A 25,180-nucleotide genomic window follows, 5' to 3' on the forward strand; every position below is an offset into this window, starting at 1 on the left:
CCCATTGTCCTTACGGCAACAAACCCCAGGATCAGAGACTGATACACTATTAGGAGTAATTCGGTTATAGAACATATCGAAATCCCGATAAACAGAGAATTGTGTGTAGCTTTCTACAACTAGGCTCAACAGCTCTAAATTACTCCAGGTGTTTGGAGAATATGCACCTGGATTTCTCACTCCTCTCTCTGGGCTAGGTTAGGGACGCAAGAAAAAATTTCAAAAGCTTCTGATTTTAATTTATTTGAGGAATTCTATGAAGAAATCTATCAATAGATAATGACAATGAAGTAAATTGATTATAATTGATACCTAAGACAAAGAGATATAATAGAATAGAAATAGACATTCCTGAAATGTAAAATCAATCCTTCGGAAAAGTTTTTCTCCAAATACCGTTAGATTTCGTTAAAGCTTAATGTCTTCCGGTAATAAACGACGGGGATTTTTAAAAACGAATAGTTCTCTCTTTGTTGTTTAACACATTCACGCAAAATATGAAAAATATGAAATTAAGTTCAATCTTCAATTTTTTAGCCTAACACGATCTTAATTCTAAACCTATCATCGGCCGATGAAAGTATCTATTTCAGATTTTGTCTTTGTCAATTCATTTCAGGCTTTTTCAGCGACGGTCTCACCTTTATTTGTACTTAGCAAAAGTTACTAACTAACTACAAACGTATATGAGTACACATATATTGCATTTATGTAAAATTAACTGTAATTAGAGTTCAAAGGGCAAAAGAAATGAGCCTTCTATTCAGAGTAGTTAGTGGCAGTGTTATGGCAACGACCTTAAAAGGGAAATTTAACTAAGCCAATCCCTCATCTCACCTCACCTGTCAAGAATAGAAGCCTACATTATCAGCGAGAAACGTACGAATATGATATTTGATGATTCTTAGCCAGCCAAAAGAATTCGCCAAACCGGAAATTGGATGCTTCAGGTATGGAAGGTTTTGTGTATTTCTTTTATAAAAACATTTGAGTGGACATTTGTCCCATTAGTACCTAGCACCTAATATATTATGTGAGAATATCCACTTTCACGTGATATTGACATTTCAAGTTTGGAATTTGCAAAGAAGTGACAAATTTGACCTATTAAAACTTCGTTAGTAATACTGAGAATTCCACCAAACTTAGTAGGATCGTTGTCTATATTATAGCCTACATTGCTGTAAAATTCCGTGATTTTGAACCTAAGGGGGGTTTTTTGCAGTCAATTACTAAAAATTATTATTACTGGTTATTACCGGTATGGAGGGTATTTCGGAGTCTAGTTACTGGCAGCCTCTTGATTATTCGGATTTTTTCGTTCCGAAGTTTCTGAGAATGAGTCCTTTAAAGAAATCATCACTTTCAACCCCCGCACTCCTCACCTTTCCAATAAATGTCAAAACTAAGCTTCAGAAAGTACTAGCTTGTAGTAGTTCACTGTTTCACTAAGAGTTCCAAAAACACATGAATATGGTAGATTGTAACATCCAAGCGGTAAGGAGTCACCGACTTCGTATCCACCCGCGACTTTGAGAAATCAGGCCAAGACATGGATTTTGAAGACCTCACCAGATTCATGCTCCCACACGGAAAAATCTGTGGAAGACCTGCTCTCCACTTTAGTGGAAAGGCTACACCCAGTGTCTACGACGCGCTCAGCCAGAAGGGATAGTACAGCAACTGCCTTAATGAGAGGAACTGGAAACCAAACTACGACGGATCTATGTCTACCTGTCGCTTCTCTCCCGCTCCTACCAAATAAAGCGGAAGAAAGTGAAGTTCATGATGTGGTATAATACCGGTACAGACCGATGTAGCCCGAATAACATGAACTTGGGAAGGTTCCCCGCTGACGATAAAAGAAGGTAGTGCGAAAGACGGCGAAGTTTCTTGGAAATGAGGACATATGCGTTGCTACACCTTCAAGTGTGTCGATCATCATCATTATCATCAACGGCACAACAACCGGTATCTAGTCTAGGCCTGCCTTAATAAGGAACTCCAGACACCCCGGTTTTGCGCCGAGGTCCACCAATTCGATATCCTTAAAAGCTGTCTGGCGTCCTGACTTACGCCATGATTCCATCTCAGATAGGGTCTGCCTCCTCTTCTTTTTCTACCATAGATATTGCCCTTATAAACTTTCCGGGCTGGATTATCCTCATTGATATGGATTAAATGACCGATTCCGTTATTTAGACTATGGAAGTGTAGCAATATCCAGAGAAATCAGACTTCGAAAAGTGGCATTTTGGGCTGGAGATGGAAACAAGCTGGTAATCATGCGATCCACACTGGATGCAGCAAACTCTTCAGTTAGCAACGGTTCTACATTTGAATACAATTATAATTACGAACCTAGCCTGCATCCTGATGTCGAAAATGTCATGTGAGACAATTTATTCCCAAAACCTAGTTGCGGCAAACTTCCAACATAACAACTTAATGACAAAAAGAAAAACGTTATAGTTGCTTCTGCCTACTAACCCTATGATTCTTTGTGTCCTGCCCAGACGGAAGAAATAAGGGATCAGGTAGTGCAACCAAAATGAAGTGGCTCAACATATATATTGGGGCAGTAGCAAATGAAATTCCTTGAGGTGAAAAACTATTTGATTTACTGAGAACTTAGTCTGACTGTTGCAGATGAACAGTATGTAGTACAACGACGGAATCCTAGAGAAACGGATCGGACAAAGTTCAATGAACATCTACACAACAAAGTCGAGCTCCCTTTCCACTAAAGACATCTTTGGCGATAGAAGATCAATTGGAAACTCTGATTCGCATACTTTTAGAGTGCTTCGAAGAGACTTATCCTGGTTTGAATTAGGAGGTAGAAGATATTTGAAAATATTTTCCTTTATTTGCTATGTGTCCTTATTCAGAAGGGGATAGTTGGTCTCTGAAATAAGTATTTGTATAAATGTCAAAATACTATTAGGCTTGCCTTACTTCCCGAGGCTAAAGCGGTAAAACGGTTCTGTGGTGGAACCAAAACCTGCAAAAACTCAGGAAATCAACCCGACGACGTGTAAATCGTGCTTGCAAAAGCAACAGGAATGAAGGCTGGTTACGCTTCCGGAATTCATAGGGTAAATATAACGGGCTTGTAAAATGTTCGAAGCGAGACACTTTCAGAGCATACTGTAAGGAACTGAAAGGTGAGAGGAAGACGTTTAAGCTGTGCTGAGTCCTTAATAAGGATGAGTCGGCCAAGATGAATTCTTTTAGAAAACCAGATGGAACTTTTACGAACTCCAGAGTTGAGTCTATAAAAATTCTACACCACCCACCAGAACAGGCCTCCGAAGTAGAAGGGAGATGATTGGCGGTTTCTGCAAACCTTTCAACACGGAGGTGTTGCAGGAGAAATTAGGAAATTACAAAAGCAATTGTTACCAAGGAAAAGGCAAGAGCTGCTATACTACCCTTTGAGCACTTCAAAGCACCTGGCATGGATGGTATCAATCCATCAATACTAAAAAAGACTATAGCACACTTACAGCAATTTCTAAGAAATATATTTGAAAGAGGTCTTGCTCTGTGCTACGTGCCTACCTATTGGCAGAGGGCCTGGAATATATGGCTATTCAATTCCAAAGAATTTTAGGCAAATCATTTTAACATCATTTTCGCTGAAATGTCTGGAGAGACTGGTCGCACCCGCTAAATGAAAGCCAGCACACTTACCAAAGTGGGAAGTCCTGTGAGTCTGCTCTTCATTCTTTGGTTTCAAAGATGGAGGATGCAACTCTGAAAGGAGGTGAGGTTATTAGTGGACATAGAAAGAGCGTTTGACAGTGCGCCTTTCCAAAAGCTGTAATGCCGTCAGAGAGCGAGCAAGTAACGATGATACTTTAAATGGATCTCTGGTATGCTAAAGCTTAGATTGCTATGTGCTAAGGTAGATGTTAATTGCTACCTAACAAAGGAAGTGACGAAAAGTGCCCTCAAGGCGGTGTGCACACTACTATGCGAATTGAAAATCCAGCAATGCACGCCCGAGCTTATGCGCATGACGTCGCCGCGCTCCTTGTTGGTCTAGATCTCGGCACGATGTGAACAAATAACCAACGCGCCGTTTTGATTGGTAGTTGGTGCCTCAGGCATGAACTTTTAGTAAATCCAAATAAAACCACAATGGTATTATTTACAAACAAGAGGAAACTGATTGATCTTTGGTTCCAGATTTGATGAGCATAAACATTAAACTCTCCTAGGAAGTGAAATATTTGAGAGTTTTTCTTGACAAGAAGCTTCTTTGGAACAAACATGCAGAGGTAAAAATGAAACGAGCTCTTATAGCTTATGGACTGTGCAGGCAAACCTTTGCCTAGAGATGGGGACTTAGGCCTCAGATAGTATTGGGAATATATGTTGCTATCACTCGGGCGATTTTGCTATGCACCCACCAGATGGTTAAGGTGAAACAGAAGAGTTTGCACTGTAAACTAGCCACGATGCAAGGAACTGTGTGTCTGGATATTTCTGGTGTCATGAGCACGGCGCAGCTTAAATTGCATTACTCGATTCACAGCTCTTTGATTTGTTTACACAGAGCACTGCGACGAGACCACATCATAGACGATTTCGATTAGATTTATGGAGAAACAACGGAAGTGGGGGCACAGAACATTGGAGGAGTTATTGAGAAAACTGAATCCAGTTTCACATTTATTTAGTAGGAGATATGAAGCTATCTTTAAACCTTATGAGAAAACCGTGGCGAACCAGAAGAATGCATGGCAAGATATACTAACGTTTTCTACTCCAATGGCGCAAAAACAGGGTTCTGGAGCAGGAGTGTACCTCTCGAATATAAACGTGCAGTGGGCAATATGCAGCGCTTTTCAGGCTGAAGTGTATGCGATCCTCACGGCGGTAACCAATGACTTAATCACTTTCATCTCTAGAATTGTATGGATAGCGACTGAGGATGACACTCGATCGGATTGTTTTACAACATCATTCTATGCTGGTGGAATTTTTCTTTTTCTTCGGCTGGATGGCCCTTAAAAAGTTCATCTCAAATCGAGGGTTTGTTGCAGCTCGTTAGACTGGCACATGTGGATTTTTCATGATTTTTTTCAAGTTCAAATCTTAGCTTACGAGCCTTAACTTGGGACCCCACCCTTTTTGGCTATATTTGAAAGAATGCTTTAAGCAATTATTTTTCTTAGGATTTTCTAATTAATTCTAACAACAGTTCCACAAACACTTAAATAGGGAACAATCTCAAATCGAGAATAAGGTTTTTAAGGTTTTATGAAATATATATAATCTGTAATGCGTATCCGGATGGCTCAAGTGGTTAGAGCGTTGGGCTATCGTAGCGGAAGGTTGCGGTTTAAATATCACTGGTGGCAGAAGGATTTGTTATCATGACTGGATGTAGGATACCAGCCGACTCAGCTGTGAATGAGTACCTGAGTCAACTCAGGGTAATAATCTCGGACGAGCGAAATGCTTACCACATTGCCTCCTACAGTGTACCGTAGCGTACCGTAGCGTACCGTTGCGGTCTTGAATGAAGCGCTCTTACGTACTTCAAGGCCCTGATCCAATATGGATTGTTACGCCAACGATTATAATTATTGCTTTAAATACTACTGAAGTGGATGTATGTACCGTGGACAAAATTACCCAACAAGGTTCTCCCACGTCTTCATCGGTAAGCAAACTGAGTACTTGATGAAGTGAATCAGTCTAAGTTGATAGAAATAGGCATGTCAATATATATGAAGGTAATACGGCTAATCTTTTAAATTTTTTTTTCATTTTACATTCATTCGTAATGAACTCAAGCTACTTGCCAGGTCGTAGTATAGTCGCTTCAGTAGTATCCAGTAAAACAAAATAGAGTGCGTAGATTCACCGATTGATCGCATTTCGTTTTCATAATCCCGACTTCGATTGCCCTGTATTCTTAATTCCAGCTAGACAGAGAATCTTTTATAGTGAAATATTGCTTGCGTTAAAAATGGAAACACTGTTACAATAACTTTGGGAATCAAGGATTTAGACCGAGCACGAAACTCCGCCAAGAATACAACCTCGGATTGTAGGCTAAATTCCAAACGTCAGCAAACAGTTGATTGCTCCGCAGGCACTTTTGCAATTTCTACGCATTTAAATGATGATACTTCATATACACATACTAATAGTAATCGTATACCGTTGAATCAACCAACATCCAATGTCGCGGCTCCGAGAAACCAACATTTGCAACATTGTTGTGAAAACAGCCTCAGAATTGCAAATTGCACTGTAAAACGATTTTTCATACAACAATAAATAAACTTCATATCGTCGCCCCACAGTACTCAAGATGTCAGCTGAAAGGATAAGGATTGCAAAAGTAATTGAATATCAGTTAGTATGGAATGACCGGAACGGGGTGCGCATTATTAATTTTGAAAATGTTTTCTTTGGTTTTCTGATCGTTACTCAGATGCCCTGGATGGGTTGATCGTGGATGTTATTTTAAGAATTGTAAGGAATATATCTATGGATGTGTCATCCGTACTCACTTCAATTCCGCAGCATTTTTCTCAGATTCAAGTTTTATATAGAATTATTCATTTTTGATGGCTCGCGGGGTTTTCTTTGGAGTCAATCTCTTGAATTTGTTTATTTGCATCTTGTGCTGTAATTGGTCCCCTGGAAGGTCGCCTTAAGAATGTAGCTGGAGGAAATTGCTCAAATATCTATGGTTGCTTTTAATTCCGAGATAGGACACGACATATTATCTGTGGCTGCCAGAGGTCTTTGCTTCTATCCAGAAGCAAGGACAGCATTGGTGGGCCAAAAAACAAATATGCAATACAAATTTATCATCTGCAAAATAATGGGATTGAATATTTCTTAAACCTTTTGTCCATAAGAAAATATTTCAGCTCCCAATATTTGGAGAATTCAAATGTTTGCTTGATCAGATTTGTAGCACCTTTTAGTAGTAATAAGTAAATTTTCACTCCACCTACTTCTTATTTAGTGGCTTCTTATTGTTAGATAAAATTCTCTTTCAGCCCGTGAATGAACTTCTAGGTTGGCACCCTCAATTACCCTTTGTGAATCAGTACTTGGTTGGAATAGACCAAAACATTTCTCAGAACTCAAAAAGAGTGTCGACTTGGATAGTTTATGTTCCCGTTGCACCTTTTAGAGGACTAATAATTTTAGCATTTTCATCAAAAGTAGTGTGGTGTGGATAAAATACAGTTTAATAGGTTGCGGTGGGCGGGTCACTTAATCCGTGTGGATGAGGATGATCCAGCCCGGAAAGTCTATAAGAGGAATATCTATGGTAGAAAAAGAAAACGAGGTAGACCCTGCCTGGGATGGAGCGGTTAGGTCAGGACGCTAGACAGCTTTTAGGGATATCAAATTGGTGGACCTCGGCGCAAAACTGGGGTATCTGGAGTTCCTTATTAAGGCAGGCCTAGACCCGTTGCGCCGTTGATGATGATGATGATCAAAATATCATATCATAATTTGATAATTATCCTTTTGAAAAAATATGAAATTGTAAGTTGTGTAAACTTACACTACGGATCGAGTGATACGATGCTTGATTTGAAATAGTACAGCTTATATATACATATATATACACTTGCGAAGAACAGGATCCGGCAACGAATTGTGGCTTCAGCTTTTGTAGAAATTCTGTGGCATAAACAATCGATACACCATGCCATTGGTTAATTTGTCACTATACCAAAGGCTGATTGCATACGCTTATAAGCCTCACAGCACACGGAAAGTGACCGCTACTGTCACTCGAAAGTTCAAAGCTTTCATCAATCACATCGGGACACTTCCACTAATCCAACAATTAATGAAAAACAACATTGAAGACGGAAGTGGCAGCAGATAGATCACACGTTGAGAAAGGATGCAAAGCAATTACAGGTGATATCGCGCTTTACCGCCCACCATCCCAGGACGGTCGACGAGCGAAGGACAGTTGGGGAACAGGTCAGCCCTCTCAGAAAGTCATAGGGAGTTTTGAAGCATATTGTCAAGAGCTGCTGATGGTGGCGGGTAGATAGGCTTGTAACGATATGCCTCACATTAGAGTTTATTGTAGCCACTAACAATTGGTAATGAACTAGGTGTTTTTTCGCAGCTGGTCAAAGTGTCATTCTGAGTTTTATATGGTCTATAACGGGAGCAAAATTGCAGCGAAGAGATTAAAATTTGGCAATTCCAGTTTCATATATGATACATATGTACGTTAACCCAAGCAACTTTAGAAGGAAATTAAATGTACAATATCGGTCCTTATTTTTAAAAAGAACATCCTTTATTTGGCAGGATGACCCCATGAAAATTTGCTGTTCTATTCACTAACCCTCTTTTTCAGAGGCATGATTTCACCCTTCAGTCTATTCCACACCAATGATCGCCGCCTAGAGGCTGTTAGCATTCCTTTGCGAATAGCTAACAATATATCGAGAGGACTGGTAAGTAGTTCCAACCCCCTAGGTGATATTATGTCAGTGTCCTAGATAGTAGGCCTCAAAAAGTTGACCGATAAAAAGTGAACTTTGATTGAATGGTACACGTCGTGGTATACTCAGAGCCACGGACCAGAGCAGAGTTGGTAGTTATGGCATGTATCAGATGCCAGCCCAGTTGGGATTTTTGTAAGATAATGCATATTGAACCGGTTTTAGCTGACAACGTTTTCTTAAGCAAGCGCTAATTCGGTCATGAGTTCTCAGGCTCACAACCACTTGCACACCGTGCGCTGGTACGAATTCCATGAAGGTAGTAGGAGAGGAAGAAAAGCTGGTTGCGTTTAAATGCAGGATTCCATGGTGCGCGGCCAAAATGATAAGCTTAGTACTCTGGGTTCCTCCTGCAGCGGAAAACAACCCAGAAGATGGTTTTGGATGCAGCCCGAGTGAGGCACCAGTTGAATCCTCTTGGCTAAGCCGAAGAAACAGTTTTGAAGCATATGCGATCGATAAGAGCATCACAAGCGACAGACTGTCGGCAGATAGGCCGTCGTAGTACGAGCTTGGGGAAAAGCGAAATATGGAAGAAGTATTTGGATGTAACCTGATTCAGTTAGTGTCCAGAGAACAAAAAAGGAAGGAAGAAACAAATCGCCGCACCGATTGAAAAGATGAGCAAGCTTACATACTCGCAGGTTCTATATTTAGTCAAAATGGATGCCCCCTTGACGGAATGAAAGAAAACGTTATGTGCATAAAGACGTACACAGAAAGGCGATGAAATAAATAAAGATGCATTTGAGGACTTGCGGAAGCAAATCTAAATAGATTATGCAGCAGTAATCAAGATGATTTGGATGAAATCACGATAAAATCCGATCTATGAAACTTATCAGTTTCAATTAGGTCGGTAAGCTCACCTAAATTAGTCAAAGTAGGCAAAAAGGGCACTCATTTAAGTTATCGAATGGGTGGTTTGCTGGTTTCAAGGGCAGACACAGTGCATTAATAATTCCGATGCTTGCAATTTGACCACATGGCGAAAGCACTAATTTGCAAGGTCATTTTCTCAAAGAATGCGACGAAGAGCCATAATGTGTGCTCTACATGGGGAACGAAGTATAACCGCATTACTCACATTACAGAAAGCAGTAGATGCCCAGCGTTATTAACTAGATGCAGATAAAGTTCATGCAACTAAATCTAAAGCGCGTATTCGAAGACAATGTCAATACCGTTGTCGTGCACGGCCAATACAATGGTAAGAATAGTGGTGGCTGAATAGCGGACAGAAACAGAAAGGCAGCGATAAGGAGCTATAGAAATCGAGAAGATACGAAAAAGTACCTAGAAGTGGAATTCACCCGCACCAAGATAGGAGGTATACCCCTCTACAGCTGTTGTGTTGCAGGAATCCATTAGGAGAATTGATATTGTTGCTGGAGAAATTATCCACCGATGTAAAGGGCATGGTCCGAAGAATGAGGTAACAGGTAAACCGAAGCAAGAGATCCGATATTACTGGAAATTTTTTCACAAATCTGGAGAGCAACTATTCCTGAAGTAGAAAATTACCAGTGGAAGTAGACCTCACTTTCGGAAGGCCTATTAGAAACAAGTAAAAGAACAGCGATCATCAAGCTCGCGCAAAAGGCCAATAACAAGAGCTGATGAACTGAGCAAACCACAAATGATGTTATCAGCTAGCCTAAAAGCAAAGATTTCACAAATTGTCCAAGAATTCCAGCAAGCAAGCGATACTTTATAGCTCATAATGTTTTCTACAATAAAAAAGCTGTCACAAGGACAGAAAGCACTTTCAACCTAGAAGAAAACGACATAAAACTGGAGAAAAAAAGCAGAGGCCCCTCATTGAAAGCAATATTTAATATTCCTTGAGAATGTGTAACGAAGCCGACTTTGATCCATCACGTGACGTGCAAAAGTTCTTGATATCATCACTGTTGTGAGTTGTTGCTGATACCACTCTTCTCTTCTAAGTTGTTATAGAACAAAGTTACAGCCCTTCCGCTTGAAGATGTAAGTTCTACTAGCTCACCTGCAATTCATGTGAATATCGACGGTGGTGCCGGATTGATTGAATTTTAGATAGCGCGAAAAAAACTCGAAAAGTTTGGGGGAGCGCAAAGGCAAAGTGTTCATGATCGGAGTAGATACCTATGCATGTCCACAAGGGGAAACCAAGGAAAAATACTTCGGAGGACACATCGAATGTAAAACCAACCGGGATCCCGCAAGAATCACGTAGGCTATAGAGGCTGAAAAGGTTAGATTGGGCAGTCTGCCTGGTTTTACCGGAGGGGGAGAACTGGACGACCAAGACAGAGAGCACCACGCGAGAAGGTGCCAAGTTGAAGGAAGAGGATGATCCTCCTGCATTGGATAAGAGGTCCAAGCAGCAATAAACTAATTGCCGGCACCAAGATTCCCCAGGTAAATTTCGACCACGCAAAAGCTGCATCTGCAGTAATTAGAAGGGCAATATTCAAGGATAGCATTACGATAATTCTGGCTTAAAAACGCTGGGTGTTCGTAAACTCCAAACAGGAAGCATGCAGGTAACTTGGGATCTCTTTTGGGATAGACCAAAAGCCTACATCCTTCCTAAACGAAATTTAAAATGTATATGTCGTTCAGAGTTCCTCATTAAAGACCTCGTGGTTGCCTAAGTTTCATTGGAAGACGGAAGGAGAACTCGGGAGGCAGTCGTGATAGTGCGATATTTCCTTGAATCCCGCTGGAGTTAGTCATTAGATGGGCGAAGTTCTGCAAGAGGAAAACACCACTACCCCTTTTCGGCTACGATGCCAATGCGTACCATGCGCTATGGAAAAGCAGTACTTGCAATCGAAGAGGTGGATATGTTTTTGAATGTATCCTTAACAATAAGCTAGAAATATAAAATACCGGGAACATTCGTGACCAGCACCACGATACTACGGATGACTTTATGGAACAGTCTGATGAACCAACTGGTTACTAATTAAGGAAGAATAGACAACAACATGACTTATCTACACGGAGCCGAAATGCAATCGAACTAAAAAGATTGGTCAAAATTCACAATAGAGTTGCTATTGACGCATATGGTGTCAACTCTCCGGTTAAAACAGTCACGTCACATAGGGATGTACTCTGGTGGAACAAAAACCCAACCAGAATGGGAACAGAGGTGCGAAAGCTCTTCAACCAGGCCAAACAGCACGGGGCCGGACAGCGATACAAAAGTGCAAGAATGCGACCAAGATAGCAAAATCGAACTGCTCCAGAGAATTGCATGAAGGGGTCGAACAAACCACAGAAATAGCCAGGCTGAACAAAGCTTTAGCCAAGGACAGGGCAATACTATCTGTCTGAGGAGCTGGAAAAATTTACCAAGAATGAGGAGGACAGGCTACAACTGCTTCCCATAACTCTTGTTCCCCACAACGGAAGACAACAGCAATCGACCTGACACTTCAACAGCAGACAGAAGGGGAAAAAAAGAAAATTCGAAACTAGACATAGAGGTATGATGGGCAGTGGAAACTTTTGAACCACTCTCGCCACCCGAATTTTTCCTGCCTTACTTCCACTAGAAACCGTCTTACGATTCCTCTCAAGTTTGGTAAAGAGAAGCATAGCCTTGGGATATATAAGTTGTAGAGGCGGGAAATAATGGTCTTTAATCCGTAAGCGGATAAAAAAGATTCCTTTTGCCTTAAATCTTTCAGACCAACTTGCCTGATATCATCTGTTCCCAAGACTGTGGAGAACAGCCAACTACATTAGAAACAATGTTCCAATGAGTAATCCATACATCCAGGTCAACACGTCTACCGGACGGAATTTCGAATATGGTAGTTGATGAACTCCTAGGAGAGTTAACAAGCACTGGAATACATGTCCAGAAGTACGGTGGTAACATTGCTTTAATCTGTCGTGGCAAATATCGGAATACACTATGGCATAGAATCCAAACTGGACTAACAATCATTATACCTGGTCCAGAAGAACAGGTCTGCGCATCAATCTAGCAAAAGCCACAAAAAGGAAGGTAATCTGGATCCCTTGAGAGCCATTAGATTACATGGCATGCAGGTTAATGGGAAAAAAATCAAATATTCGGCTATTACACTAAACTAAAAATTACTCCGGAAAACATATATCGGAATGCTTCAAGGGTTTTGACGACTTGCGAGCCCATATCAGAAAGGAAGCAAACAGGGTGAATTTTAGAATGTCTGTAAGTATCAGCGAGATGGGGAGCTGCCTAATTTTAACGAAGATTGTTATTCTTTTTAGGCAGTATCCCATACAAACTACTGATAATAAGAAGTTTGAAATGCAATGGGGCAACTGGGCAAATTGGGAGAGCGTCCCAGTGAACTACGGTTTAAATCAGCAAGTGATTGCCTGGTACACTGACGGGTCCCTCACAACAGAGGGAGCGAGCACAGGGGTCATTGGCGTAAAGAAAGAGTAAGCCAACGCGAAAACACATCAGTATATTCCAGGCGGAAATATAGGCCATAAATATATGTGCCCGCTTTAACTTCGAAAAGAACTACAGGGTGCGGATCATTGCAATTCTTTCAACCTTAAGAATTTTAAACAGATGCCTTGAGATAGTGAATAGGATAACTGAGCTGGATCTGGAGACACTGGTTTCCCGTGCAATGAGGGAGCGAGCGAGCTGCAAAGAAGGAACAAGGACGCCATTTCACTGACTAGATCCCTCTTGTAGAGTAGGAAATGTGTACATGGCTTCAACGCTAAAAACACCAAGAGGAACTGTACTGTAGAGAACTGTACTGGGCGAGCATACCAAGAATGATCACTGCCGGCTAAATTATCAGCTATGGAAGTTGAGGGTATCTATGGACTCCAACACATTTTCTGGAACAGTATCCGCCACTTGTGGAAAGTAGGTTAAGGCACCTGGGGAAACACTTAATATTAATTGCAATTCATGAATACTAACTATAAATGTAATGTTGCATTCGTTGCCAATTATTCTAGAATTTCATTTCCTGAAAAGACGCTAAGGAACGACGAAATCGGGTTTAATCTATCCTCAATTAATATTTCGTTGCAAAGCACGTACTATATTTCTAGCAATTATCTTCCGAAATCTATGATATCCTTCCGCCCAAAAATGCATCTAAAGGTGATCTTATTTCAATAAAAAAATTGAATTTTCACTGATACCATTGCCGCTAGTCAAGCTTTTATTTGCTTCAAACATAGTGGCCGTTGGTGCAACATTGCACCCAAATAGCACATAATTGTAATTGCCCACATAATACAGTCTTTAGATAATTTAACCTAAGCAAACAGTCACCCAGTAGAGTTGGTCTCTTGCTGCCAATTTTCCCCCATTTTACAATTACTTTGATTCGGGAAATACAATATTGGTTTGATTACATGATAGTTTTCTCAGTGGCATTTACTCGCATAATAGGAAGATGTAAAAGATTGGCAATTTACTGAACATGCTATTTTGCGCTACCAAAATGCCTCAAACGGCTGCTAAGCATTTCAAAATATCCAACTGGAAGAATTCAGTCAGAACGAGGATTTAGCGGCGAAAACCACACAAAATATTAGTCCGGAGGTGCATGCTGACCGTCAATTAGTTTCACGATATACTAGTAACTTCCATTAACTCGCGTCCCACTTGGTTAAGCGAATTTGGTAATACTTCGTCGGTGTGGCAACAAAGTCAGCCTAGAGTCGATTTGAATGGTACTTGGTGTTTAGATCATTCGCAATAATCCATCAAATGATTCAAATGATTGTTTTACACGCGGCATAGGCTCACAATATGGGACGTAGCTTTCCCATGAGTGGACCGTATTTAGAAGTTAATTACTTCAGCATTAAATTGCTTTTCAAGATTGATGATCGAACCATATGACCTCGGGGATTGTTAGGACGCGATAGGTCACACTTCATAAGCAAGGAATGGAAGTCATTTCTGTGGCTTGAAATGCCACTTTCACTGTTGCGTTGCGACGTGACTAAGGCATGTCTAGTAGCCGAGATGAAATGGAATCTGATGTGATTGTTGATTTAGGTAGCAGCCATTCCAATGAGTATCGCTTTGTGGTCAATACTGCTCATGCTGCGCAGATATGAAAATTGGGACGGATATGGGTCAACAAAGTCAATTACTTTTAAGTGGAATGTAACTTGCGGTTGAATCTTAGAAGTCATCCAAAGTATGCTTTTGTCTTATTGTTCTTTAAGATCGTCAGTTTCGTGTTTACAATTCCATTTCATTTCCTCAACACTACTTTCTCTATAAACTCAATTTGGGAGAACAGCATGCCATTTGACGAGGTATTCTCTGCAAATAGAATTTTCGTGTTTCAAGCAGCCAATTTGATACTAAGCCCTCGAAAAACACGCCGGATACAAAATGTGGGTCAGTGCATCAATCAAATGTATGAAACCTAATCGAATCAAACTATAACGGCAGAAATACTACAGAAAGCTATGTACATACTCGACTGAATGTAAGTCGCACTCCTACAACGTCCATTCTTTCTTGAACTGATCCAGACTCACTGCAGTCCAGATGTTTGCTGTATGCATAATACCAAGGCGGACAAACAAGACGTAGAGAATCAATCAACTTTCACTTCTGCATGGGATTCGAATGCACCCCGAGAAACAATGTCCCCAGACTATTTACAGAGATACGACAAAGCTGATATATAGATATCAGAACCATATCAAAGCAAACTTCTTTTCACAGGGTTGCCTTTCCGCGACTGTTAGTCATGGCGCAGCTAAGTATGTATGCCCACGGTTAGTTCAACTGAAAATTATTAAAATATTCATTGAATTATGGATTGAAGTATGCACGGAGCAGCGCAATCAATGCAGTATGAGCTCACAGGAATTGATATGCATGCAGATACTCGTATGTATGTAGCAAGGCATAAACGAATGTGATCAGCGCAGAAAGGCAATACGATATCTCTGGTCCGTACACCGCAATAGTAATAATAACAATAATCCATGCAATATTGAAAATGACAGCCGTTTTGTATGCATTTAAATATTTTATTGTTACTGGAGATCTGGAGAAAACTGAAATACTGTATTCAGTGTAGATACGAGCGCAAGTCTAGGTTTCATTTAATGGTATGGAAGGAATTTCATTTAAAAAGATCATTTGTCGGCCCGAATAACTTTAAGGGGTCCCACAGTATTTTGGAGTTTGAAAGCAATTTTTTCAAATGTTAGGCTGTTGGTGTAATCATTTTTTGAAGTTTCAATGCCCTGATTTCTTGTATACTGGAATTTCGTGCTCTTGATTACTTGAAAACATGCAAGTAGCAACTTTCCAAGCCTCCCACATTACTTATTCCTCCAACGCCAAAGGAATTGCACTCATTCAACTTTTTACCAAATTCCTTTCATATTCCCTTAAAGAGTTTTAGGACTACTTTGGCATTATCACAAAGCATTCTTTGATAATAAGAAAAGTGTTATGATAGAATCACATGGCGGTGATTATAAGGCTTGCGCTTTTATCGAATAGATGGGGACATGATTTCCAAAAATCTTCATGTAAACCCCAAAGGAGAGTTTTTCATTTCGATCCAAAAAGTTACTCAAATCAACAGAAAACAAAGTATAGTTTTATCCTTAGTAAAATATTGAAAGTCAGTGTCATTCAACTACTATCCCAATATTGGAAGATTCAAGGGAGCACAATAATTGCTGATTATGTAAAAGGTCCAGTGCAAGTGATAACACGCCGGCCTACTCCTTCTTATCGAAAATATCTTTGAAAAACTATAAATCTCCAAAAGTGCCGAAAGAACCTGGCTTTGAACCGCTTTTGTACTAAGGAGTGCACTCGAAAATGTTTGATCAGTCACCTTCCTGAATGTAGTGGGTACCTTCAAGCGAAATAAGGAACTGTGCTGGGATGGAAATTTACCATGTAATACAAAACTATGCATTTCGTGCTATATGTTAGCTTAAAGCTTAGCTTAAAAACCATACTCAACTTTCTTCACACTTTGGATGTTATTACCAATAGTAACAACGTCATAACTTTAATATTCACACATAGTAACTGGATTCTTTCCCCACTCTACACTCTTTAACTCCCGCTGGAAGGTGCCGATAAAGGATTTCGATTAAGGATGTGACCCACCGTGAATCTTGTCCCTCGATCGCGGGACTTGGATTTTGAGTTTTATGACTCCACTCCTTTCATTTTCCATTTTTAATATCGCGTTCGTTTCAAGTTGGACTTGACGCAATATCCTTAATTTGTGTTATAGACTTTAATGCATTCCCATGAATCTAATTTAAACACACCCGTCTGAACGACTAAAATATCAGCCCCAGCCTGACTAGCATAGAAGGCGTATCTTCAAGTTTAATTTAGCCGCTCTCTCCAGGTTTTTGAGAACAGCTTTTCCCTTTTACAATAATTGGAGTATAATGATTAGGTCCAAAAGATTTAACTTTTAAATACAAACTTTATGAACTGGCGCATAAAAATGTACTAAACCTGTCAAGTGGGGATGCTTTGATATTAAATACATCCATTTTGAACTCTTGTTGTGTGGTTTCAATCATCTCATTCAAGGAAAATCGATTTTCCTGAAAGGATTTGCGCTTGTTAAGCAAACGAATCTAAGAAAATTCATTGAACCGTCTATTCCGATTGACCTGCGCAAAGAAATATGTTTACAGTGGAAAAATATTCACACTGAAAGCGACAAGAGTTAATTAAGGAGATAGCCCCTTGCACATTAAAATTGTATTGAGGCGACCACGAAGATACATATGCTACTCGCAAAATCCACACAGTTGGACTGGTAGTCGGCCTGATCTATCTGGATGTTCTACTCACTCAGGCTCGCAATAAATACCGTGTAACTCAGTAGTGAATCGCGGCTGATTATAACCTCAAAATAACACTTTTGTGACGAACATTTGGAGCAATCAAACGAAAAGAGACATGCCAAACTGTATAAGACTGTGAATTATATACATTATCCATTATTTGACCTATCAAAGTCAACAAATTGCAATGCGTGGATACCCGAGGAGTGGACTCCCAGATGAGCATTAGAAGCAGATTTAAGGAAAATTGACTTCAAGGAAAGCCATGAAAAATATGGAAAGATACAATTGTTAGTTACTGTTTCCTGTTCACTCCGTAATAGAGAAAGGCAAGAGTTTACAGCAGCTAAATAAACATAGGGCGGTTGCAGACATCCATGTCGACTGGAATTCGAACCCAGAGCAGCGAGATTGAAAGGCTGACGCTCTACACGCTCAACAATCGCGTCGTCGTTATTAGTATATGTTATTTAGTAAAATATTTGCCAAACTCAAATTATTAGTTTCTAAATCGGGATAGACTAATTTTCCATTTAAACTCTACTGATTGACTCCTATTATTGACCAGTATGGCAATAGCCTCATAGGGTTTGTGAAATATTTTCAAATGGCCAGTGTATTAAATATCCTAACCCTCCTTTCCATTATGGACGAATTCTCCAGGTAGATGCATTTACTCTTAGATATCACTTTCATATTCGTGTGCCAAATAAACCCTTAATACAACAAACAATATTCCTGACAACCATGTCTACTTATTTTCTAATGGTTTAAACCATTGGTTTAAATTTCTACCTAATTTTCCCAAATATTGTTGCCGGTCAAGGAAGAATTGCTTCTTCTTCTTTAGACGCTGCTTCAGTTCTGCCCTGCGAAACACCGTGGACGAAAGCGCCTAGAGGTATCGTTAGCTCCAAATATATTGATTCAAAAATCCAGCATCGAGTGACTTAGACCTTAACTGGCCAAAGCCTAAACAAAAACTTCTTTGTTTGAGTGGTCCTAAATCCCCCATCCATTTGATGCCGGACCGGATTAATTTGTGGTGCAACCTGCTGTCCCTGGTTGTGTTGATACTGTGCTAGCTTCTATCTTAGACAAAAACTTAGCCAATGTTTTTAAGATACAAAGAAAATGAAATCCATGCATGAAACAGATACATCTTGGATTTCTTGTGTGTACTTTTGGTACTATCTTCACTTAATATTAGTTAGTTTTCCTACAAACAAATAGACTCAGGATGAAGTATGGATTAAGATGACCCAGGATGCCAGGGGTAAATAGGTTTGCTATATGTCCTATCCATGCTTGTAGAGTTACACTTGCCGACTGAACTGCAAAAGTCCTTCACGAGCCACGTACCATACATACGCTTCTGCTAAATGAACAAAAAATTCATACCAGAGAAAATCGTGTGGCGTGAAAACTTTTTCGCATCTAACTAACTACATTATTTGGCTGAGAAGTGATTTTGGTGACTTAGGGGTCATCTGCAGATCTGTTCTAATAGGCTAGTTTACGGGCTGTGAAGAACTCGCACCAATAGAACAAGTTAAAGCTTCGGCAGAAAAAAAGAGAGTCTAAATGCAAACCCCACAGAGATCGGGAAACTTCTTAAAAAAAATTTCAGCCGCGGCGTTGAACAAGATACTAGATATTAGTCTATCTGTGATAGAATAAGGAGCTTCGATTCCATGTTTGCCACTCAAATAAGTAATTTGTTCTATACACTGCCACCGATATCAAATATGCCTATTTTCTGCTATTGAGTTTAAGAGCGAACCACGTTAGCCACATTAGTTAATCAAAAGGCTTGAAGAAAAGGCGGTTACTACTCCTTTTTAAGTAAGAATGACCGCTATATCTGGTTGAAAGATGAGCTAATCTTCTTGGATAAATTTAATATTGAAAATGCAAGTAATATCTATTTAAGGCACCTCTTGAGTAAAGCTCATTCTCCATATTTTTCTATGAGATGTAATCGGATGACCTCTATTGTTCCTGTATAAGTTAGTTAATCGAAGAGAATGTATTCCTGAGTATATGAATAGTGCATATGAATGTCCACCCAAAGTTCAACCTTCTTATCACAATTAAACTTTGGACTTTTGAAACTTCCTTCTAGTACTTCAAACATTTTGTAACGAATTGCCGTTTGAAACTACTCCAACAAAGAAGTATCCCTATAAATAGGCAAAGCCTTTCTATGCTCCGCCTCCTGTTTCGCTCGGCAACAGTAAATTGCAGTGGTCGATATTCGTCGATTATAAAGAAAGTCAACCAAACAAACCTAACGAATCCCAAAGCCCGATGGCAAGAACTTTCCTTGCAGAAAATCCCACTTTCACTTTTATTGGTGTAGCCCCATATCTTAATCTCTTGGTGTGCTGTTCGCGTCCATCTTTCATAACAAGTTACCATAGAATTTAAAAAATTGCGCAACAGCATAAAAAGCCAGACGACATTGCTAAATCCTTAGATGATAATTTTTCTGATCAGGAAATCATTGCACCAGGACCTTTAAGAAGCCAGCCTGTCCTCCGCCAAAATACTCCCTTATAACTGTAATCCTAACAATCATGATCGCTGGTCTGTAGAACAGTTTCGTTCACAGATAAGGCTAAGAAACGGGTTAAAATTTCAGGAGGTCATAATACTTTTCTTGTCTAAAACTGCTATAATATGGTAGAAATATGCAATAGAAATCGGAACTTTTTGGCAACTCATTACTCAAGCATTGACAGTATGAGGTCAATTGGAAATACCCAGATGAAATTCGAAGAATAGCGACCGCTATGCCTCTTCTATTAGGCTTAATGGCGAGAGTTGCAGCTCTAAGTATCATTGTACTCTACTAGAATTTTCATAACCCACTCCTTAAGGGGCAACAAAAATGCCGTTCTAGCGATCCCGGTTCTTTCACAAAGATTTTCACCCGCCGGCAAGAGTTAAAATTTCTCACCTTGGATGTGTCAATCCTTGTCATTTCAACCTTCAAAGTAGACAGTGGATGGTCTGATGCCAAAAGCTGGCTCTGGCCCCATTATTGTGAGTAAAAAAGTGTAGGTGCCCCATCCAACGTTCCCAGTGAACATAACTAGTCTAGTCTTCATAGCGTTCACCATTGATTTATTACGAAGGAACCAACTGCCGATTACATCAAGAGTTGCACTCAAGCGGTCACATACTGTTGGTAATTATTTTGAGTGGATCGTCCGAAAATGGCAAGACCGTTGTGTCCTCTAGGAGCTGTAGAAAAGTGTCCAGTACCAAGAGCTATAACAGAGGAGAGAGAACTCTTTCCCATGTGCATCCAGCCTCAATAGACCTCTGACTCTAGTGAAGGATCCAACTGATTAACAGCGGATGGAACAGGCCATGAATAAGCCTAAGGCATATTCTTTTTCGAACATCATCTTTTCAATTTTTATCTCCGTAGATTTCCTATTCTGGTAGGCGCGTTGTATATAGTGCATTTGCAACTTAGGAACTTATGTATCCCTTATGAACTAGTCCTTCAAGCTCTTTTAGTATCATAGGAATGACGTTGAACTGATCGGCCGAAAATATCGCTCGTCCGTGTTCCTGGGCTTTCCAGCTTTGGGAACAAATGGTATATATCCCGAATATGTAGGTTCAGGGCACCCATTCCCCCTATTACTAGCAGAGAAACGATGCCATCCGGACCTACAAACTTATATCTTTCGAACGAGTTAAATGCCCATTTCATTCGCTCCAGTGACACTACCTTCAACGCCATATATCAGTCGCTCGGTTGAGGACTGCAAAATTGATATTATTTCGAAGTTAAGTTCACCCCATATATTATCTTGGAAAAGCACCCATCTTGCTCTTTGGATAGCTCAAAGCCATCGTCAATTGCTGTCTGCAATACATATCTCTGCTCCGGGACATCATAATTTCAAGCGAGAAGGTACATTGAAGTGCATGTCCAATACCAGAAGACATATCCAACACTGTGGCTCAGTGAATTCTTTAATCGGATTATTCAGGAAGGTAGAACACCATCTGACTGCCAAGAAAGTACCATAGTTTCAATAAACAAAAAGAAAGCAGGACTTTCAAATTATAGTCCGATCCGGTTACTTTAACATACTATGTAGATTTTTGAAATCATTCTTCGCAACCGTATTCGCGAAATCGTCGAAATAACCGCGAAACAAGCCGGGTTTATCAAGAACTGTGGAACTACTGACGCGATACACGCTGCGCGGTTATTCATGGGGGAACACCGTGAGAAGCCTTCTTTACATTGCATTTCTAGATCAGGAGAAACCGTTTGATCGTGTGCCACACGAACTCATCTGGCATGTTCTACGACAATACTTAATGCCAGAAGAACCAGTGCGCTGGGTTCAATTGCTCTACCATATCCGAAAAGTAAAGTTCGAAGTATGGCGGGTATATCAAAACCGCTTGGTGCCTCTGTTGCTGTTCATCAAGAAAGCGCCCTCTCTACACTCCTCTTTGTTCTTGTTATGAACATCATCACACGGGACATGCAACTTCCGGCCCCCTATATACTGCTTTATCCAGATGATGTTTTCCTTGAATCTAATAGCAAAAATGATCTCGAGAACCTTGTACAAAAATGGAATGATCGCCTCATGCAAAACAGCCTCAGATTGAAGCTGAATAAAACTGAGTTCTTGAAGACCGATCCCCATGAAATAGGCACAATCACTGTCAGCTGTAGTAACTTGCGCAGAACTTAGCGATTTAAATATCTCGGGTCAATTCTACCAGCCAATGGAGCACTGCGTTATGAAATTGCTTCACGCATTAACGCAACCTGGATGAAGTTGTGTTCCACAGGTGGTGTTCTTTGTGTTCGACGTATCAACGAACGTCTCAAATCTAAAAGTTACCGCAATGTCGTCCATTCTGTTACTCTCTATGGTTGTGAGTGTTAGCGGACTATAAAAGACAATAAACGACCTCTTGAGGTAATGGAGGCAAAGATGTTGCCTTGGACTAATGGCGTGACACGTTTTGATCACATCCAAAATGAGTATATCCGCGATCGATATGAGGTTGCACCGATCATGGAAAAACTGCGCGGGAGTCAATTGTATAGTCACGTAATTCGCGCTAACGAGAATAGACTTGATTGGTGTGAACATCGAAGTCGATGGTAAGCAACCAAAAGGCCGGCCGAAACTAGGGTAGATTAATACGCTGGATGGGAATTCAAAAGCCTCGCGATTGCATCCAGGCCAGGCATTTGATAGAACCAAACGACGAAACCGATCACAATGAGCCTACCTGTTAGTGAATGGAACAAAGGCTACCGAATGGAATCAGAAGGTAACAGCGCTAGTCATAACTCAAAAATATAACTAGCGCCGTTACCTTAAAATCCCTGTTTTCAGAAAAGGCGGGGAATGAATTGCGTTCTGTTCTCTACCATAATATGCATACGTTTATTTTCCTGGCAACTAAGACAAGATAATTCGCGAAATACTGAAAATCTAAAGTAAAGCTATCGAAGTTCGGCTGAGTAGACAGAAGGCCTAAAACGACATGTGCTCCATTCTAAAAACCTACTTGTTTAACAAGGTTTAGTTATTAAACTAAAAGCGTCCGTTCTATTTAAGCATTGATTGAACATTAAACTAAGGTTCTATCTGAACGGATGTATCAACTGACCCCCCTGTAGTGAATTGAATAGTTAACCCCACAAAAAAGGAAAATGCTCGTTCATAGAATGCTCCTTAAATACCTTCTTTTGCCAGAAAATGCCAACACCAGTAAGCAGTCAATAAGAAAATTCTATAAGCGGAAAGTGGCATCACTTCCAATCGCTGCTAATATTCAGGAAGGGCTGAACCGGTATAGGAAGATGTTATAAATGCTACTATGACGCCGCGTAATCTAGCAACGATGCACTCTCCGCATCAATGAGCAAATATGTATCTATCCGACCACTGAAGTTCTAATTTAATATTTCAAGCAAGAAGTTGAACGAAGCAAAACCCGAAAACCCCCCCAGGAGATGACGTGATAACCGGTAAGCCGATGAAAGCGCTACCCTTGTCAGGTAGAAAGGCGAAACTGCTTATCTACAGTGCAATCAACTGAAACAACTATTCATCATTCTTGTCAATCATTGTCACCCCCAAGCCAGGAAATGATCCTACAGACCAACCATGTTACTCAATCAGAATCTATCAATCTAACAAAGTCATAAAATGGAAGAGGAAAATTGTTCGAGACAAATACTTGAAACTTTTATCTGTTGGGATCGTCTTCAGTTACACTAGTAGTGCCTGTTGGACCACATGTTACGCCGAATGAGTGTAAATAATCATTTCGAATTTTCAACTATTCCACTTGAAAGGTACCCTTACCTTTATGCATATTCCGGTAACCGACATTCGAACAGACAGTATCCTTCGAAATGGTCATGTACTCCAACCAAGCACGGTTCGCAACTACATTTAAGCAGACAGCCAACAAATACTAGTGAACATACTTCTCTGTTATTATTATTATTATTGCATTTTCTATATTCTCTTGTTATTATCATCTGCGTTCTCTCTTCCTTTCATTTTTATTTTGATTTTCGCATTTTTCCCGCGCATATTCGTTGGCTTTGATTTTCCTCGTCGGATACGTACGCAGCAACGTACGTAACTGGGAGAATATTCATTTTTGTGGCCAAGTCTTGTGCCATAAATCAGTCATTTCAATTCAAGTTATGATTGTTATTAAATTTTAAACCCTTTCGTGCAACTGAAGGCCATGACTGACTGTCTGTCCGAACCAAGATTTTTCTTTATTGCTGGGATCAGTCTTCCTTGGTTCGTGGTGCTGTTAATTAAAATCAATTTAGTTTTTATTAAATAAAGACGTTGCAAGGTGTTAACATAAAAGTTAAATATGGTAAGAGACAACTACGGTAGTCAATGATTTTTATTTAGATGCAAAGTTCAGAATTATAATTGTTGCATTACTTGATTGCGGAGAGCTGGCTTCATCGAAAGGAATGTCATGAATGCATCTTTTACTATCAAGGTCTTTCCCCATCATATCAAAAATTTCTAGGTGCAAATACGGTAAGTATTTTGTACACATATGTATGTATATAATAATAATAATTGTTGGTGCAACAATCCATATTGGATCAGTGCCTTGAAGTGTGTTAGAGCACTTCATTCAAGACCATGTATGTATGTATATATTAACCATAAAGCCATATCAACCATAAGGCTCTCGTAGAAAACTAGAATTCAATCAGCATTTCTACTCAAGTCATTTTACTTACCTATATATCCTTTACGCTGAGGAAAAATTTATACTCATAATTTTAGCTACCGGACCCGCAAGGCTCTCCATGGAACCCTGTTTCGACCCTGTTTCCACCGTAAACGATTTAAGAGTCGGTTGAAGTACAGATGGTTTTATGTGAGAGCTTCTTGGCGAACATTGTTTTCATTACCTGGCTGCTTTGATGTGTACGAAATATAAAATAAAGATTCAAATAAATAAACAAAATAATGATGAAAGCAAACAAAAATTTTATCGTCAAAAGGAGTCCTTCCAATTTTCGATATTAATCGGTAGACAAGCAATTGCTTTTATGAACAAATCCGAATTGACTTCAGTTATAAGAATAAAATTATGCCGCTTATTCTAAAAGCGGTGAAGGTTAACCAGGTATGCCTGCCCTACAACAGAATTGTCCATAGATACGTGTTGGCATCATTCTCCAGTTCCAGCTTTTTCGAAAATATAAAACGCTTCCATCGACGACTTTCACAAACGTTAACGATTACATTTTTAGCGAGAAAGGAAAGAGGGGGATGGGA

General features: G+C 40.0%; 1 long non-coding RNA gene across 1 annotated transcript in view; it reads right to left on the bottom strand.

Annotated features, from left to right (window-relative positions):
• Positions 1 to 24,762, bottom strand: part of LOC119647160 — a 42,228-nt gene extending 17,466 nt beyond the window's left edge. Inside the window, exons 1-2 of the long non-coding RNA XR_005248806.1 lie at positions 24,637 to 24,762; positions 23,720 to 24,182 (exon numbers count right to left, since the gene is read on the bottom strand). This is a non-coding gene — a long non-coding RNA (uncharacterized LOC119647160). The remainder of the gene's footprint in view (positions 1 to 23,719; positions 24,183 to 24,636) is intronic.
• Between the last annotated feature and the right edge of the window lie 418 nt (positions 24,763 to 25,180).

The sequence above is a fragment of the Hermetia illucens genome, chromosome 1 (assembly GCF_905115235.1).
Source record: "Hermetia illucens chromosome 1, iHerIll2.2.curated.20191125, whole genome shotgun sequence".
NCBI lineage: Eukaryota > Metazoa > Arthropoda > Insecta > Diptera > Stratiomyidae > Hermetia > Hermetia illucens.